The 18,616-nt window shown below is 39.9% G+C and overlaps 1 long non-coding RNA gene across 2 annotated transcripts in view; it reads right to left on the bottom strand.

Moving 5' to 3' along the window:
• LOC138833134 (uncharacterized) overlaps positions 1-18,241 on the bottom strand; it is a 28,170-nt gene extending 9,929 nt beyond the window's left edge. For both annotated transcript variants that reach the window (XR_011373811.1, XR_011373810.1), the window contains exons 1-2: positions 18,045-18,241; positions 17,037-17,166 (exon numbers count right to left, since the gene is read on the bottom strand). This is a non-coding gene — a long non-coding RNA (uncharacterized lncRNA). The remainder of the gene's footprint in view (positions 1-17,036; positions 17,167-18,044) is intronic.
• Positions 18,242-18,616: the final 375 nt, after the last annotated feature.

The following is an 18,616-nucleotide window of genomic DNA, read 5'->3' as shown; positions in this document are numbered from 1 at the left end:
CATTTTCAACATAATATCTTGTACATCTCATTGTTACAATGGGTCAACCCGTATCCTTGTTTCAACATTTTGTTATTTGTCTAGAGAACACAAACAGGATAACAAAATCCTGTTTGTGTTTTCTAGACAAGTATTCCAATATATGAGCCACCAGCACCCACAACCTGTTCTGCTTTAGTTATTTTTCTAGATAAAGTCTTTCATTTTTGCCCATGAAAAAGAAAAGAAAAGAAAAGAAATGTACCTTGCCCATGTAATTGTAACCCCTCTGTACGGTATTTTCACAATAAAAAAAAGGTGATCTTTACTCAATCTACATATCAAAATACTAATCTCTCATGTGAACATCCTCATATTCACCCAAAAATAGCTTTGTCAGCTATCTGGAAATCTTTAGCCCACTCAACTTGATGCATACAATTAGCCATCATAATTAAGGCGATGTGGTGAGCCTTTTCTTTTTTTTCCTTTTGAAGAATAATAGAGAAGTACATCATTTTGAAAACTTGCCAATAAAAGTCAAAAATAAAATATCTGTCCTCCCTTTTTTTTCTGTTGGTCATGATCTGTTGGGCCTGGAAACTGTCCCTGAGCTCTTCAGCTCAAGGCTAGTGCTCTACCCACATAAGCCACAGCTCCACTTCAGTTTTCTGGTGGTTTATTAGAGATTAGAGTCTGACAGACTTTTCTTCCCAGGCTGGCTTTAAACTGCGATCATCAGATCTCAGCCTCCTGAGTAGCTAGCATTACAGGCGTGAGGCACCAGTGCCTAGCTTGGTCTTTCTTTAACTACACAAATTACAACCGTGTTTTTAAGCAAACAGTGCATGTTTCTCTTTATAAATGTATTCTGGACACTCAGCAAATGAAAGAGATCATAGAATTATAACATCACCATTGGGCAGCCCTTAGTGATTTAATGTATCTATGCACTGACCACCATTTTTCTCATGTTAGAAAGACACAGAGAGAGAGAGAGTCAGAAAGGCAGAGGCAGAACCAGACCTTGTAAGTCTGTATCTTTCTTATACTGAGGATGGAGGGCCACCTCCTAACCTATGAGGTAGATATAACCAAAATAGTCTAACCATAATTGGATAAAACCTTGAAAACTTAATTATCAATTTGCAGAAAATAAACAAGGCAGAAGAATTTATTAAACTATACCGTGAAACACTAAGAGAACAATCATAGAGAAAATCTGGGCATGGAAAATTCTAAAGGGCAAACAAAAACTAGGAAGAAAAAAGATGCAGGGGGTGAACCTACAAAGATTAAAAGGTGTCAAACAATTATTGGGGTGTATTTATGTCATTTATAAAAATGTCAGCATGTTAAATGGCATTAAGATGCTGCTGTTAGCTGCTAAGAGTAATAACTATTCTGTTTTTTGTAGAGTCCTGTCATTTTTGGTTGCACCATGAAGGTTTCCAGGTAAAGTCATATGTCTGAGATTTGATTCAGTATCAATTAGTGTGAAAGGTAGAGGACAGAACAGAATTTGCCACATTTGATTGAAGATAGATATAGAGAGGTCACTAAAGAATTCTGTTTACTTTTGTATGAATGTTTAACTTTTTCATAAAAACTTGCAATTCACTGACATAGCTCTTCCTTAGCCTGGGTAAGGCCCTATGTTGAATCTCCAGCACCGCCAAAGACAATAAATGAGAGAAAAAAAATCACTTCAATTTTTTTTCATATGTAGAATAAAAAGGAAACTAAGAACTAAATTTCTTCTATGACTTTGTGATCTGGGAAAGTCATACAAGGATAAAATTTCCTCTTCTGCTATCAAACCATAAACTCTGTGAGTACAAAATCTGTTTTCTTCCTTTTCTGTATTCTTGAGAGATAATTCAGTGCCTTGTATACCATGGACATACAATACATATATGTTGAATTATGTTGAAAAACCTGCTAATATATTAGCTGCTTCAACGAAAAATCCTTTTGAAATTCTCTTTCAGATGTGATCTCTAAACCTGTATAGGAAATATTGTTACCCAATGATAATTCTACCGGAGACCTTGATTCCCACCAAATGTAATCATAAATGAATGAACTCATATAACATATGCACTACTCAGGTAATATTCTATTTTTAGCAAGGTCTAAAAGTGAAGAATTTTACTGCAGTTAGTAGAGACTCTCAACATACATTTTACATATATATTTTTTCAGTGTTTTAAATATGTTGTACTAAAATGAAGCCAGGGAATCCAGGATTGGGGGAGAGTCATTATAGGCAGCCCAAGCAAGTCAGGCCTGACCTCTCCACTACCATGATACATACCACAGCAAACAACTTTACTTTTTCCACCTATATTATTATGATAGTTTCATATAATGGTGTCAATTTTTTAAAGTTTCCTTATTTTAAAAAGATTTTTTAAAAAAAACATTTGTTTTCAAAGAAGTTAGAAACCCTGAGCAGGGTACTGGTGGCTCATACCTATAATCATAGCTACTCAGGAGGCTGAGATCTGAGAATCTTGGGTTGAAGCCAGTCCAGGGAGGAAAGTCGATGAGCCTCTTACCTCCAATAAACTACCAAAAAAGCTGAAAGTGAAGCTGTGACTCTCAAGTGGTAGAATGATAGCCTTGAGCAAAAGAATCTAAGGGACAGTGCCTCTGGGCCTGAGCTTAAGCCACAGGACCAGCCCCCCCCCAAAAAAAAGGAGTTAGCAACCTTATTTCAGAGTATCATTATTATAAATTTTTCTTCCCCATAACTGTATAGAACTATAACAGAGCAATGGGGTAACTAGCATATTAAAGAACAAAACCTTTGGGGCTGGGAAGGTGGCTCAGTGGTGGAGTGCTTGCCTTACATGCATGAGGCCCTGGGTTCAATTCCTCAGCACCACATAAGCAGAAAAAGCCGAAAGTGGGGCTGATGCTCAAGTAGTAGAGTGCTAACCTTCACCTGAAGAACTAAGGGACAGCGCCCAGGCCCACCTTTCAGGCCCCACAACCGACCAAAAAAAAAAAAAAAACCATTTGTTAAAAATATTTTTATATAATGTAAAGTTTTCTGACAATCAAAAATGCCCACTTATTTTACCTTCTTTAATATTCTTGTTATTCTGTATTCTAATTAACACAAATACATAAATCGTGTTCACCGTCTGTAATTAGGCAGTGCTTCTGACATATCCAAACTATGTGAAATTAATAACACAGGGAAAAAGTTCTCAGAGCAAAGCTGATTCTGTTGAGTATTGAAAACCATTCTTCTGCTGTGAAATATAGCCCAAAACAGTACTGGGAATTCAGTATCTGTAAGGATGAACAGTATTTTTTATTATTCAAAACTATTTCAGCGTTTGAATTATTATTATTCTAACTCCAGAGAACTAGAAACTTTAAGATGTCAAATGTAAAACCTACATAAAACCATGTATTTTTTTGTTTAAAAGGAGATCCAATAGCTTTTCACTGAAGAAAAACAAAGTATTAACATATCAAGGCAGAAAATGAAAAAGAAGAAAAAAATTGGGAAGAGATCATAGTGAAATACAGAAAGAGGTAGAGAATATCTAAGAAACCAGATCAGCTGAATCTTAGTTACAAGTATATCCACACAAGCATTTCAGAACTCATTGTCAGTGGGAGTCTTATCTCTGCTTCCTTGATTTGATCTCCATCTGGTATTATTTTCAGAACATATCACTGTGATCTCATAACTCTTAGTAAGCCATTATAAAGTTGAAGATTTGCTTTTCTGCTTTAAATAAATGTCAGGATTATTAAATATACTATAAAATATTATGTCAAAAATCTGCCAGTCAAGAAGAGAGGACTGCACTGCACTTGCAAAATCAATAATGGCTCTCTGTGTGTGTGTGTGTTTAGTGTGTGTGTGTTTATGTACAAACGTGTGCATGTGCCATTAATGAGGCTTAAAATCAGGGCCTGGGAACTGCCTCTCAGCTTTTTTTTTTTTTTTTTTTTTTTGGGTCCGGTTGTGGGGCCTGAACTCTGGGCCTGGGCACTGTCCCTCAGCTCTTCAGCTCAAGGCTAGCGCTCTATCACTTGAGCCCTAGTGCCACTTCCGGCTTTTTTCTTTTTGCTTATGTGGTGCTGAGGAATCGAACCCAGGGCCTCATGCATGCAAGGCAAGCACTCTACCACTGAGCCACCTTCCCAGCCCCATGCCTCTCAGCTTTTTTGCTCAAACCTAATGCTCTCCCACTTGAGCCAGAGCCCCACTTTCAACTTTTTCATAGTTAATTGGAGATAAGAGTTTCATGGATCTTCCTGTCCATGCTAGCTTTGAACTGTGGTCTTCAGATTTCAGCCACCTGAGTAGCTAGGATTAAAGCATAAACCCTAGTGTCTGGGTAATAACAGACTCTTAATCAGAACACCGGTTAAATGGTCTCACCACCCACTCTATGACATTAATGTTTTGATCAACTTTTTAAGAAGAGAAGACCTTAAGTCAGTCCTACATTTCCATATAATATTAATAGACACAAAATGTAGAAACTCAAAGCCTAAATCTAAACCTATATACCAGAATAAATCATAGCTTCCAGCATTAAAGTACTCAGTTCTGTTTTTTGAAAACTATTTCTCTTAGGGTGAGATTGTGATTGGGACACATTGTATACATGTACAGAAATGTCACACCAAAATTCTTCTTGTGTAACTAATGGATACTAATAAATTAAAAAACAAAACAAAACAAACCTCTCTTGAGCCAGGCATGGGTGGCTCACAAATTCTAACTACTCATGATCTAGGATCCCAGTTCAAAGCCAGCCAGGGCAGCCATGAGACTCTTTTCTCCAATTAAACACCAGAAAAACGGAAGTGGAGCTGTGCTCAAAGTTTAGAGTGCTAGCCTGGAGCAAAGAAGGTCAGAGACATTGCCCAGGCCCTAAATTCATACCTCATGACTCACAAAAATAAAAAACAAAACAAAACCCCTCTCTAATTTTTTTTCTGGAATCCTAAATACGCTTACCAAAGCAAAAATTACACTGAACAAGAGATAGTCAAAATGGCATCATTGAACATTCTAGATCACCACAATAATCAACAGAACCATCATCTTAACCATAATAAGCACAAGGTTCTAGGGTCAGATCTACACTGAAGGCCAGTCACAGGGCCTTAGGCCTCTTATCTATCTCTAATTTCTCATCTCTAAAATATATAAATTGGATACAGCCCTATATAACACTAAAATACTCTGTACAGTTATGTTTCTGCAACTTCCTATGAAGTGCAAAAAAAGTATTCAAACATAAATATCTAAAGTTTACTGACTTTATGACTTACAGTGACCTTACAAACAGTTTTACCTAATATAAGTTTTTGAAAAGCTATAGAAAATGTTATCACAAACATACATTCTCTATTAATAGGGGTTAAGTTATTTCTTTCTTGAATTAAGAAACTATAACAAAGGGACTTAGAAAGTTATAATATTGGTAAAAGCTAATTTGTGATAAGGTATGAACCTGAGCAACCAATGTCCCTTCATATATAAAATTACAACTGGATATCTGTTGCTACTGATCTATCAAAACATCCTATCAACTTAAACTCTCAGAAGAAAACTATAAATTCACTTCTTTTATGATTCTATGATGGTTTAATTATTATTTATATTTATTCAGCATTTTGTAACTACTGAAAATGAGAATTCATAATTAGGAACTGAAGTCCAAAAACTCTGGATATGAGTAAATTCAACTCTTTCACATTAGAGGCCATCTATGTTTCTATATACACATTTATGCAAACAAATATCTACATATACAAATAAACACACCACCCTCCAACTAATTAACTGAATTTCCCAATATTCCATAGCTATATATCCCAAGGCTATTGCTACTATAAGCATAATAGATCAATATATGCAGTTGACAAGGTTATCGTCAAAATTCTTTCGGGGCTGGGAAGGTGGCTCAGTAGTAGAGTGCTTGCCTTGCATACATAAGGTCCTGGGTTCGATTCCTCAGCACCACATAGGCAAAAAGAAAAAAAGCCGGAAGTGGCGCTGTGACTCAAGTGGTAGAGCACTAGCATTGAGCTGAAGAGGTGAGGGACAGCGCCCAGGACCAGAGTTCAGGCCCCAAGACCGGACCACCCCCAAAAAAATTCTTTCTTGACTAAAATCCTAGGCTCCTTGGAAATACTCACTGTCCTGAGAGAAATTAGATATTCCATTTTCTAAAGAAATGAGCTGAGAAGTTTCCTAGCCTTTGTAGTTTCTTAGTGTGTGGGGGGGGGCGGGGGGCGGAGGGGGATGATCCCAGACAGTTTAAAAAAGAAAGGAACATTTTGAAGGATTATTTGGTAGCTTCCAAAATAACAGGATACTGACTGTGAAGTATAAATATGAAGATAATTGCTAGCAAAATACCCATTATAAAGGAAGCTAGGCAGCTTCTAAGGCCAAAACAGAAATGAGGTCATAGAGCAATAGGTGGGCACCCCAGCACTGTAAACCATGCACACCGGACTTTGGGTAGGACTATAAAGCAAGATGAAGAACATCTAGAACTTTCAGCTCTGTCCATAGAAGGCAGGTTTTGCACGGGACTTCCCAAAACAAAGGGTCCAAATCCAGTGAAGTCCGGCACAAAGAAAATTGATATAGGATAGATAGGTGACAGAAACTGACATTATTATGAATAAGAAGACTTCATTAGCCTTTCAGGAGAAGAGGGGGAAGGAGATGAAATGAGGACAGGAAGCAGGGGAGGGACAGGGGGTGGAGCAGGATAGAGGGAAGAGAGGAGGGGGAAGAGAGGCAGGGAAGGGAAGAGGAGGGAGGCAGCCATGGGCTGTAGTGGCTATGCCAGGCCAGAAGAGAGAACAGCAGCGTGAAAGCTGAGCACAGAGCGCAGAACTGAGGGCTAGTGGGAGAGCAAGCTGCCTGCCAAGCCGGCCTCTGCTGCCTTCTCTTGCAGGTAGCAGCTCCAGCCAGGGCACCGGCCGCCTTGCAGCTCTGCAACAGGCATCCAGGTCCAGGTTGAGGGAGCCTAAGAGCCAGGGAGTGGGCGAGCAATTGAGCCTGGGTATTGAGCACTGCAGCAGGAGGCAGCCAAACCCAGCAGGCACAGTGCTGGTGGCCTTGGGAGTGGGAGCCCATCCCTTGGCCTGCTTGGCCCCTTCTTCGCCTTCCCTGCACTCCCGCCCACAGCACCTGCACGGCCCTACACATCTTACATAGAGCCAAAAATAGTGATTTAATTCATAACTGATCACATGATTGGATATTAGAAATAATCATCTTTATTTTACACTCATTTACAGTGAAACAATGTTCCAGTTAGCTTTAAAAGGCATATGGTGCCAATTAGTAAAATACTGAAAGCAATATTTTACTGCTAGCTTGCAAAATCATAAATGTTTAAAAAAATGAAAACATTTTTTAAAAAATAGCAAAAGTAAGCCTAAATTTTTAAGAAGAATGTTACAGGTATCAGGAAAACACACTTCAAATTATGCTACAGAAACACAGTATACAACCAGATTGGTACTGGCACAAAAATATACCCAAATACTAATAAACCTTAATAAGAAGACCAGGAACAAAACCACACAGCTACAATCACCTAATTTTCAACAAGGAAAATAAAAACGTGCAGTAGAAAGCAATAGCATCCTCAACAAATAGTGCTAAGAAAACTGGTTATCCACTTGAAGGACACTGAAAGTTGACATCTCTCACTTTCTCCAAAAATTAATTCCACATAGTCTGAAAATCTCAAAAATATGACCTAAAACTCTCAATCTACTACAGGAAAGTCTAGAGATTTCCCCAGAAGATAAGCGGCACATCTAATTATTTTCTGAGTAAGATTCCACTTACCCAGAAAACAAGAACAGTAACAAGTGGGACTGCACCAAATTAAAAAGTTTAAGTACAGTAGAAGCAACAATCCACTGAAAACAAACAATCCACTGAATGAGAGAAAATATTCACTAGCTATTCAGGTAAATGAGTAAATGTCCAGAATATACAAAGCTCTGAAAAAAATAAACAGAAAATGAATAAATAATTCAACGAATTAATGGGTAAGAAAACTGAACAGTTTCCAGATTAAGAAATCTAAAAAGTATTTTAACATCCTTAGCTATAAAGGAAACATGAGTTAAAAGTCCTAAGGAAACCTCAAAGGTTCCATCTCACCACAGTCACAATGACAATCATCAAAAAAGCAAACAACAAATGCTGGTAAGAAGTCAGGGGGAAAAGACCCTCAAACATTGATGGTGGGAATATAAACTAGTGTAACCAAAATTATTATGAAGCTTCCTCAAGAAAGTAAAACTAGAACTATCTCCTAACTCTGCCAACCCACTACTAGGCATATATCCAAATTAGTGTGAATCAAGAAAACCATCTGCATGCCAGATACTGTTTATTATGGTCCTATTTGCAATAGCCAAATGACTAAATCCTCTGAATTAATACAACAGATATTGTACATATACCATCAAATATTATACATCCATAAAAAATATGAAATGCCCTTTGGAAGGGAAAATGAATGGAATTGGAAAACATCATTGTGAGCCAGGTAAGTCAAGCGAAAAAAGACAGCATTGTGTGTTTTTGTCTATATACATATGTCTATATTCCCATATATATATGTATATATATATATATATACATATATATATATATACATACACTTATAACATGATTCTAATTACGTAGAAGGATAAGGGGAAAGGGAGGTAAAAGAAAAAAATGATGGCGAATAATTTTTGGTTATGTTTATTCCCCCTCTCCAAGTTGTATAGTTCATTCCAATATAGCATCTACTGGGTTTCACTGCTGAATTGGTTCATCTTATGTCCCATCATTTCTGTCTTTCCCCTTCCCCTCACCAAGTCAGGTAAACTTTACATAAGAAAAAGGGTACAGAAATCAAAAACAGCAGCAGAAGGGAATAAACCAACAGGGGAAAAAAAGGACAAAAAGAAAAAATAGAACACCAAACAGTACAATAAAAATCTCTTGCTTCCATTTCTTGGAGTTCATTTCTATAAGTATCATTTTATATAATCACACATAGCCATTGAGCTTTTGCAATCCTCTCCTAATAATATCCTCCTTTGTGAATGTCCAAGTGCAATTACCAGTCTTTTACTATGCATTGGGATTACTTGTAGATTTATAGGCACATTCTAATTACCACATGCAACCTGTTAACTTTGGGTTAGTTTGTTACTTTGCTTAGTATAATTTTTCATAAGAAAATGAAAAGATGGAAAAAGTACAACTGTTTATAATAACGACATAAAGAACTTCAATGAAAGCTGTTCATCACTAGGAGATTGATAAAGCAATTGAGGCTTATTCTGTGTAAAGCACATCTGAAATAACACAAAAAGAAATTACCTTAACAAAAGCTAAATACAACAAAGCTGAAGCCAAGATCATACTAAATGAGGAAAACAAATCATTTCCCCTAAAAATCAGATGAGAAAAGGCAACTTCTCTAAGTACTCTTATTCAATACAGTGTTGGAATTCCTAGATGAAGCAATAAAACAAGAGAAATTAAAAAAAATAACTCAAATAGGAAATGAAGAACTCAAATTATCTCTATTAGCAAGTAATAGCCTATATTTAAAAGGCCATAAATATTCCACCAATATTCCCCCACATCTTATAACTATTTTTGGCAACCATAGCAGGATATAACACCAGCACTCAAAAAGTCAATAGCTTCTTTATGTACCAAGGAAGAGCAGGGTGAGATGGATCAGGACAGAGGGACTGTGCCAGACCTGCTCCCATGGGGCCCTTGGCAGCAGGTTTCTCTGGCCTCTGGATAAGCCTGGGAATGCAGGATAAATACAGGAACAGGAACAAAGGCCTGCAGCGGTGAACCAGCGATCCTGGGATGTGAGCTATGGACCCTGGGAAAGGCCACAGCAGAGTGACTAAGGACAAGCATTCAGCAGAGCTCCCCAGGGATCCTTGGTCAGGCCCTCCACAGGATAACCCATGGACAGGCCTTTGTAGGGTGACTGGAGACACAGGGACAGACCTCAACCTCTATCCTGGAGCCCTCTATTCCTTGCCTAGCCCAGGGGAGGGCCCCGCCAGACTGCTGACAACATGGCGTCCATGGGCTGCCGAGGGCTGGCAAGGTGAGAAGAACAGCAGAGGCCTTCCGGAGATGGAGGACAGAGAAGGCGGATGACCTAGAAAACTCACCGGCATTCTTGGCTTGGGAGCTCGCTGATGCATTGCCTGGGGTGTTCTCCTTGTCCCAGAGAAGAAGATTTCAGCCCATAACAAGGGCAGATGAAGGTCTTAACAGTCCTGGAAGGTCAGCCAAGTCCCAGATGATGTCAGGTGCCACGTGAGGCCCTTATGGTGGCAGAAAAGAAATCCCTGATGATGGCAGATACACCACAAAACCCGGGCATCATAAGAAGGCCCTGATGGTGGTGGGTACAAGGAGAAGCCCCGGATGATGGTGGATGCATCACAAAGACCCGGATGACTAGGGTGCAGTGAGAAGCCCTAGAGGATGGCAGTTGCAACAACAAGCCCGATGTTGGCAGGTGCAACCATGAGATCCCCGTTGATGGATGATGCCTGTCTGATGCAAGAGGTAGGGAATATACCACGAAGCTCCAGATAACTGGAGTTCAATGAGAAGCCCTTGATGACAGCAGAACAACTCGAAGTCCCAGATAACTAGTGTTAGAAATAGCTCTGGATGTCAGAGTGTCGCATAGGAAAGAAAGGAAATCTGCAAAGCAAAGTTTACTTCTGCAAAAGGGTAAGTCATAGACAGGCATCTGGCAAGCAAGCACACAGAGCTAACCAAGCAAGCCCTGCCCCTCTGCTCACATTGGCTGAGTTCAGGTTCACAATCTGCAAAAGCATGTGGCCTAATTAACAGGATGTAATTACACTTCAAGGAGCTTTAAACAGGATGTCTTAAAGTGCTCAGGAAAACTAAAATATGATTAACAAGACCCAAGCCACCTAGGCAAAATCAAAACCCTTCAAAAACAAAAAAATTCTCCTAAGATTAACAAAGGAAACAAACTACTGTACTTGTATAGAAAACACTTTTTCTTACACTGGGTGCAACATTAAACTCTGGATGGAGCTGGGACTAGTGAATCAGGCTTTGATCCTAGCTATTCGGGAGACTAAGATTTGAGGATCACAATTGCACGCTAGTCAGGGCAAGAGAGTCCTTAAGATTCTTAACTTTAATGAACTATGTGGAAAAAGTCAGAAGTGGAACTGTAGCTCAAGTGGTAGAGTGCTAACCTTGGGCAAAATGAAGCCCAGAGAGAGCACCCAGGATTGGCACCAAAAAAAAAAAAAAGGAGGAGGAGGGGGAAGAGGAGGAGGGGTAGAAGGGAGGAAGAGAGGAAGAGAAGGAGGGATGGAAGAAAGGAAGGAAGGAAGGAAGGAAGGAAGGAAGGAAGGAAGGAAGGAAGGAAGGAAGGAAGGAAGGAAGGAAGGAAGGTAGAGAAAAAGAGAGAAAGACTGAGGTGCAGTGAGAACTGCTGGCCCTAGACAACTGGGGTGAAACTAGAAGTCCTGGATGACAGCCTGTGCAATATTTCATGGCCAAGACAGTAGTGCTGGTGCCATCCAAGGAATACTAGAGTGACAGCCACATATGCCCACCAGAATCCCCTGAAGATTCACTGTGGATTTGATATGAAAAGCCTTCTCTCAAGTTCTCCAAACCTTTTCAAAGACCACATTTAGTCCATCTAGACATACCAGATATGAAGAAGTTGTCATTCTGTGACAAAGTAGAGGGACAAAAATCAAACTTGCAAATACTCACTCATTTGTTTGTAGAAAACAGAAATGTCTGCTGGAAGTGATTTTGAATGAATATGTTATACCACTGCTGGACATGTCAGCCAGAGCAACATTCCTGTTTGCTCTGTGGGCTAGAGGATGAGGAAAAGAATACCTTGTGAAGGAACAGGAGGGGCCATGCCACTCATGGAGGGGGGAAGATTTGAGAGAAAGAGTGAGAGAGAGAGAGAGAGAGAGAGAGATTTTTACACTTTTTTTCAAAGGTAGATTAATTAAATTAAAAATCTTACTACCTATGAATTTTATGGTTATGCGCAAATCACTTACTGCTTCTGATATCAAATGTGTATAGCAACGGTATGCTTTTTATGGAGTCATAGGTAAAATTAGTGCTCAGAGCGATATGTATTAGTATGAGAAGAAATATGTTTGATCTTTGTCCTTGATTCCTGGAACAGAGTTCCTAAAAATCTCAGACCTGAGTGATATGAATGTCTTTTTATTTATAATGAATTTATTTCAACAACACCTGAATTTATGCTAGTGCAATTGCTTAGAGTAGAAACCCTAGATAGCTAAGTGATTAAAAAAACATTGGGGGATTGAAATCTTTAGCCTTTACCCACCAACCTCCAGGAAATGGAGAGTAGAAAACAACACCATTCCATGCCCTTCCCTATCCCTTTAATCTAATTGTTCCTGAGCAATCATATGATCAGTATTGCATTGAATGTGGGATTCCTAGATGATGGGAGCTAGAGAATAATTGCTTGGTGTATGTAGAATAAGACAGGACTAGGGAAAACTTTACATCAGGTCAAAATGTATTATTTTTTTTTGAAAGTATAACCTTTTCGTTTGTGTGGTTCCCAGCCTGGAAAGTAGTAAAGATGTGTTCACTGTAGTTATTATTGGAAAAGTGGTTGCCACAAACACTGTCAAATGTTAAAGAAATTAAAAACTACACTTTGTGAAAATATCTACTCAGAATACAGCAGAAACACTCTTGTAGTTGTGCTTATACACTTCAAAGCAGAACACGACACTATTTAATAAATTAAATTAATGTAGACAGTTAATCGGCCTAAAAAATCCAGGTCGAATTTAGACCTGCATTGGATCTTGTAATATCCAAATATCTGTATCAGCTCTCCATGCTACCCACTTGGCCTGAATATTTCTAATTAAATAATTATTTGAAAACAAAAACAAATATGCAATAACAAAGTATTCCATTTATGGCTCTTCATATACTGTGGTCAATCTTAGTTTAAACAGCCTTCTCTACCTGGGTCCTGTTGTGTGTGTGTGTGTGTGTGTGTGTGTGTGTGTGTGTGTGTGTGTGTGTGTGTGTGTGTAGTTTAAACAGCCTTCTCTACCTGGAACCTCGTGTGTTTGTGTGTGTGTGTGTGTGTGTGTGTGTGTGTGTGTGTGTGTGTGTGTGTGTTACCAGGGCTTGAACTTATGGCCTACACACTATCCTTTAGCTTTTTTTTTCCCCAACCCTGGGCTTAATCTCTGGGCTTGGTGCTGTCCCTGAGCCTCTTTGTGCTCAAGCCTAGCACTCTACCACTTGAGCCACAGTGCAACTTCCAGCTTTTTCTGAGTAGCTTATTGGCAATAAGAGTCTTCTGAACTTTCCTGAATGGGCTGGCTTTGAACACCTATCCTTAGCTCTCAGCCTCCTGAGTAGCTAGAATTACATGTGTGAGCCACGAGTGTCCAACCTACAAATATCAGTTGTAATTTATAAAGATGAGAGTATACACAAACATTAGATTATAATATATGCATTCCATAAATTCAGTAATGAGGAAATACATTGCATGAATGCCACTGAATAAAGTAGAGTGAGGCTTAGCTATCTGTCTTGGAAGTACCCTAAACATTGTCCAAGAGAACAGAAATCCTAGCCCATTGGCTCTAATTAGAACATGGAATCTGTATCCAAAAGAAGAGCTTGTCTCTAGGCTTTTCTGGTTCCAAAAGGCTCTGTTAACTCCATAATAGTTATTAATACAATTCTTGGAGACTCCCAGGACACAGAAAGACAATGTATTGTTAGATCTGATAAATCTAATAAACTGGCCACTTCACAATATGTAAGGCTTTTTAAACTGCCAGTAGTGTAATTTACAAACTTTTTGGTTTGCCAGTTCTAGGACTTGAACTCAGAGCCACCCCCATTCTTGCGAACCTTTTTGTTCAAGGCTAATGCTCTACCATTTGAGCCATATCTCCACTTCTGGCTTTGTAGCCATAATTATAGTAGCTGGAATTACAAACATAAGCCACTTGCACCCAACTAAATATTCCAAACCTTTTCAAAATGTAATCTTCAGAATTGAGGTATTTCATGAAGCAAGGAGGCTTTCCAACTATGGTTCTTTTAAAATGACCAGCTTAAAAAAATAATTTGAAAAATGACCAACTTTTATGTTCTAGATATTCTCATAGAAAGAGATTGGTATTACAAAAGATCATTTTCAAGTTTCAAATGGGGTTACAAAGGAGACAGTAATAAAATAGTCAAGATCAAAATTTTGCCATACAATAAAAAGTATCCAAAACCTAGAGGTCAAATTGGGAGCTAAGTTTCTTCATTATCCTGTTCAAAAACCGGTTCTTCCTTATTTCCAAATTGGCTTCCATTAACTAAATTTATCCTTTAATAAGGTAAACTTATTCTTTAGTAAGGTATAACAACTTGAAAAGGATTTTTTTTTCTATTTAAATGTTCACTTCAAAGATAAAACTGAGGCCGGGCGCCGGTGGCTCACGCCTGTAATCCTAGTACTTAGGAGGCTGTGATCTGAGGATTGTGATTCAAAGCCAGCCTGGGTAGGAAAGTCCGTGAAACTCTTATCTCCAACAAATCACCAGAAAACCAGAAGTGGTGCCCTTAGCTCAAGTGGTAGAGCCTTGAGCTGAAGAGCTGAGGGACAGCGCTCAGGCCCAGAGATCATGATCGACAAAAAATAAATAAATAAAGCTGAGCACAAAACTATAATGCATAAGCAGAGCAATATATAATGTCATCTATTTTGGGACCAATGGAAGCATTAAACTGAGAAATATTCTCAGAGAAAATAGTGGATTAAAAGTTAAAAGTGTACTCTATAATCCTGAACGCTGATGGTCACTAACTACAAAACTCTGGGCAAACACTACTTCTCTTTAAAACTACAGTAATGTATGATCAGATTGGATCAGACTGAAAAGTTCCTTTGATTCTAAAACTTTTTTTTCACCAATCTTTTTTACTTTCTCTCTTCTCTTTTCCCTTTCTTTTTTCTTTGCCAGTCCTGGAGCTTGAATTCAGGACCAGGGCACTGTCCCTGAGACTCTTTGTGCTCAAGACTAATGCTCTATACCATTTGAGCCACAGGGCAATTTCTGGCTTTTTCTAAGTAACTTGTTGGAGATAAGAGTCTCATGAACTTTCCTGCCTGAGTTGGCTGAGAACCACGATGTTCAGGACTTAGCTTCCTGACTAGTTAGGATTAAAGGTTGGAGCCACCTATGCCAGGCTTCCTTTCTCCCTTCTTTTCTTCATTCCTTTCTTTTCATTCTTTCATTTTTTTACTTTGGCTAATCTCCAAATCCTGGACACAAATGACATTCCTAACTCATTCTCTCAAGTAGCTACTATTTCTACTGCCTAGAATGCTCTTCCCCAGACACCCAGCTGCTCACTCCCACATACTGTCCCATCCTCACCCCCCCACCAAAAAGGTCTACTTTATGATACCCTGCTCAAAAATACAACCTTATGCACATGCATGCACACACACACAAGCATACAAACACACAGTATTCCCACTACTCATCCTACTCATTCTTTCTTCCTTACATCTTCCTTCTGATGTATTCTGTTTATTACTTTTGTAAATCTGGGTAATGTCATTCTCCATGCTTGAGTTAAAACTCACAAGGAGAGATACTTTTGTGCTATTCCCAGCATTGTGTAAGTCTTCAGCATGATGTCTCTCACCCTGTGGTCACTCAGTAAATATCCATTGAATGAAGGCCTACTGATTCCCTCACACACTTATTTGACAAGTATCTTGCTGCACATGGTCAAAGCTCTTTCCCACTACTTTCTCAAGATTCCCCTCCACAGCCCTTCTCACCCTTGCCTCATGGTCTCCTCACCTGTGTTTCCTTATCCTTTGCCTGAAGCCTTTTGTGCCTCAATCTCACACATGGAGATGGAATGCACACACCAGCTCCCCTGCTCCTCCTCTGGGAAGCCTTTCCATCCCACATTGGCTCCTCCCTCTTCAGTTCTTCCAAGTCTTTCCTCCAGCCCTGATCCAGTCCTGCTGGCTAGAAGCCTTCATAATGGTCTGTGTGATATTCTGGCTAAGCGGTGGTAGCCTCATTCTCTGGGCCAACTTTTGGTCCTGTCTCCTTCACCTGCTGAGCCAAATGAACTGCAGCTGTTCCATAAAGGTGTTCTAGCATGCCTGTGCATCAGACCATCCATTGAAAAGTCAAAGGTAGACCTGAGTTTTGGACAGAAAACTCATCTTGCCCCTTAAGACAAGGCTGGCATGGAATCATAAAATGACTTGCCTCCTGCTTGGCATACTGCCCCTTTCCCCAATCTCCACAATGCAACCCAACACTGAAATCACAGCGGCAATGAGGCACACTCTCTACTGCACTAGGAATACAAGACACTAGCCTCATAAGCCAAACCCACAGATGTGAATTGAAGTCCACTCCCTCACTCTGAGCCTCAGCTGCACTTATTGGGGCAGCAAGGCCTTGTCTCCTGGAAGTCTCTACATCACTAAGAGGAGATCATTTCTGACACATCTAGCTCTGCATTGAGAGCTGAACTTGAAGGAAGAAAAGAGCACATTTTCCTTCCTAATTCCCTCTCGACGTGCACATCAGGTTGGGTTTGAAGGAGGCTGATTTCCAGAGGAATTCCTGAGCAGCCATCTGCTTGTGTGCTTCTGAGACATCTTGGTAAAGATAGAAGGAAGCTGCTATTCAATCATGCTGTTTCACTAGGAAATGGGGGTGCACATGTCCTTGAGTGTGCACATGTTCTGATATTCTAAGGGTGTTGATAGTTGATACACTTACACTATACATGTCCTCTCCCTGTCCATTCTGCACAGCAGACTAACACCACCTAACTTCCACACCCATTTTTAATGTGTCACTGACAAAGCTGTGTGTCAGTGACAGATAAGTACACAAATCCCTTTCATAACAACAGAGACACCAACCTGTGCCACAGGAGATGAGCAAAGTCAAGTGCATTGCCTGATGCTGGAGGCTCTGTAATCCTAACTATCCTAGAAGCTGATACCTGGATTGCAGTTACAGCCAGTCTGAGAAGACTCCATCTTCAATTAACTAGAAAAATACAGACATGGAGGTGTGACTCAAGTGAAGATCACCAGGCATGAACATGCAAATTGAAAGAGAGAAAGAAAAAGAAAGACTGAGACAGAGAAATGGACAGAGTTAGAGACAGATTTAAGAACAGGAAGAAAAAGTGAGGTAAGAAAAGAGGAAGATGAGGGGAAGGAAAAGTAGACTAAGAGACAGTATGAGGTAGAGGAAGAGGAGGAATGAGAGATGGTAGAGAGGGGGAAAGGTGGGGAAAGATGAAAGAGAAAATTGAGGGAAAAGGAAACAGAAAGAGAATTAAGGAAAAAAGCACTGAGATAAAGCCTTGGTACCAGCACACACTCACAAACACATACACACAACCAAGAAACAAAAGGAAAAAAATATAAGGCATGGAAACATCATGGAATTTAACATTACTTCCCTCCCCACGTACCCTCTTCACTGAACACTGGACCATGAGTAGTTCAGGATTCCTCAGCTCCCTTCATGACCTTCCGCCTCTCAGTTCTCCTCCAGCATTAATGTTAACCCTGTCATTCACCAGGTGCCTATCCTTTACCCTCTTTAGGCCTCACTGCTTCTATCATCAGAATCCCACCACATTCTTTGAGGAGCTCCCCAAATAATCCTGAACTGCACTTGTCCACCAGGAGACCCAGCCCTCCTCTTGCTACAAATATCATCAGTCAGCTCTGCAGGCTCAGCCTCCTGACCCCAGTGTCCACAGAGCAAAATCCAGCTGTGCCCAAGTCCTTCCCATCACACACTTGTCACCCAAGACAGCATCAGCCCTCAGCACTTCCTCTGTGTGAAAATCTAATGGCCCTGGATGAACCAACACAAATAACCCAGTGGTGGAGGGTCACATCCTATCTTACTGAATCGCCACTCATGTCCAGAAGTAGTCATCCCAGGCAGGGTCCATCCTCAGACCAAGTCCACAGAGGCCTGTTCCATCCACAGGCACCACTATACCTCCATGTTCTCTTAGGTCTCCTGCTCTTTCAGAGGTTTCTCCAGCTCTCACTGAAAGGAAGAGGAAATATTTTAATTAATATACTTTGTGATTCCAAAAATAGGCTGTACATGTTCACAGTGGTCTCATATGTGAAACTCAGCACTCACAACACTCTGTTTACTTGAGGAGAAAAATTGGGCTAACAGAGGAAGTTGCAATAATGACTTCAGGGTGTATGCATTAGGGTCTTTCAAATATATGTTTTATCTTTTACCACTGTGAGCCAATAAGTGTGAAATCGGGTCCTCCTGGATGATGGATGTTGGGATACTGATGAGTGGAGGATTATAGCGAAAACAAACACAGAAGAAACTGCATTGAAATGGAGGAAAGTGGGGCAGAAAACCACTGACATGGTACATGGAGACAGGTCCCTCTTCTTTCCCAATGAAGACTTGCACTTATGCTCCAACCTAACCAGTATAACGAGTG

The sequence above is a fragment of the Dipodomys merriami genome, unplaced genomic scaffold, assembly GCF_024711535.1.
Source record: "Dipodomys merriami isolate MVZ:Mamm:240054 unplaced genomic scaffold, mDipMer1.0.p SCAF_2008, whole genome shotgun sequence".
NCBI classification, from domain to species: domain Eukaryota; kingdom Metazoa; phylum Chordata; class Mammalia; order Rodentia; family Heteromyidae; genus Dipodomys; species Dipodomys merriami.
Note: the sequence above shows the minus strand (reverse complement) of the source record. Positions and strands in the feature narration are given on the sequence as shown.